Genomic DNA, 1,063 nt, shown 5'->3' on the forward strand with positions numbered 1-1,063 from the left:
TTCTTCTTCAGATGAAGCATCCTTAGTACTGCTTGGTGCATTTTGCATTCCAGACAGACTTTGAGAAATCAAATTGACTTGTTGAGTCAATATTTTATTCTGAGCCAGTATGGCATTCAGAGCATCAATCTCAAGAACTCCTTTCTTCTGACTTGTCCCATTGTTCACAGGATTCCTTTCAGAAGTGTACATGAATTGGTTATTTGCAACCATTTCAATTAGCTCTTGAGCTTCTGTAGGCGTCTTCTTCAGATGAAGAGATCCTCCAGCAGAGCTATCCAAGGACATCTTAGATAGTTCAGAGAGACCATCATAGAAAATACCTATGATGCTCCATTCAGAAAGCATGTCAGAGGGACATTTTCTGATTAATTATTTGTATCTTTCCCAAGCTTCATAGAGGGATTCACCATCCTTCTGTCTGAAGGTTTGGACTTCCACTCTAAGCTTACTCAATTTTTGAGGTGGAAAGAACTTTGCCAAGAAGGCATTGACTAGCTTTTCCCAAGAGTCCAGGCTTTCTTTCGGTTGAGAGTCCAACCATATTCTAGCTCTGTCTCTTACAGCAAAAGGGAATAGCATCAGTCTGTAGACCTCAGGGTCAACCCCATTAGTCTTGACTGTGTCACAGATTTGCAAGAATTCAGCTAAGAACTGATGAGGATCTTCCAATGGAAGTCCATGGAACTTGCAATTCTGTTGCATTAGAGAAACTAATTGAGGTTTAAGCTCAAAGTTGTTTGCTCCAATGGCAGGGATAGAGATGCTTCTCCCATAGAAGTCGAGAGTAGGTGCAGTAAAGTCACCCAGCACCTTCCTTGCATTGTTGGCATTGTTGTTGTTTTCGGCTGCCATAGGTTCTTCTTCTTTGAAGAATTCGGTCAGGTCCTCAACAGAGAGTTGTGCCTTAGCTTCTCTTAGCTTTCGCTTCAAGGTCCTTTCAGGTTCAGGGTCAGCTTCAACAAGAATGCCTTTGTCTTTGTTCCTGCTCATATGAAAGAGAAGAGAACAAGAAAATATGGAATCCTCTATGTCATAGTATAGAGATTCCTTTAGGTGTCAG

The 1,063-nt window shown here is 41.5% G+C and overlaps 1 non-coding gene across 1 annotated transcript; it reads left to right on the forward strand.

Moving 5' to 3' along the window:
- The first annotated feature begins 342 nt into the window (after positions 1-342).
- LOC130953602 (small nucleolar RNA R71) lies at positions 343-450 on the forward strand. Its single transcript, XR_009075766.1, has one exon. It is a non-coding gene; the product is annotated as a small nucleolar RNA R71 (small nucleolar RNA).
- Positions 451-1,063: the final 613 nt, after the last annotated feature.

Source organism: Arachis stenosperma, chromosome 9 (genome assembly GCF_014773155.1).
Source record: "Arachis stenosperma cultivar V10309 chromosome 9, arast.V10309.gnm1.PFL2, whole genome shotgun sequence".
In the NCBI taxonomy this organism is placed as follows: Eukaryota; Viridiplantae; Streptophyta; class Magnoliopsida; order Fabales; family Fabaceae; genus Arachis; species Arachis stenosperma.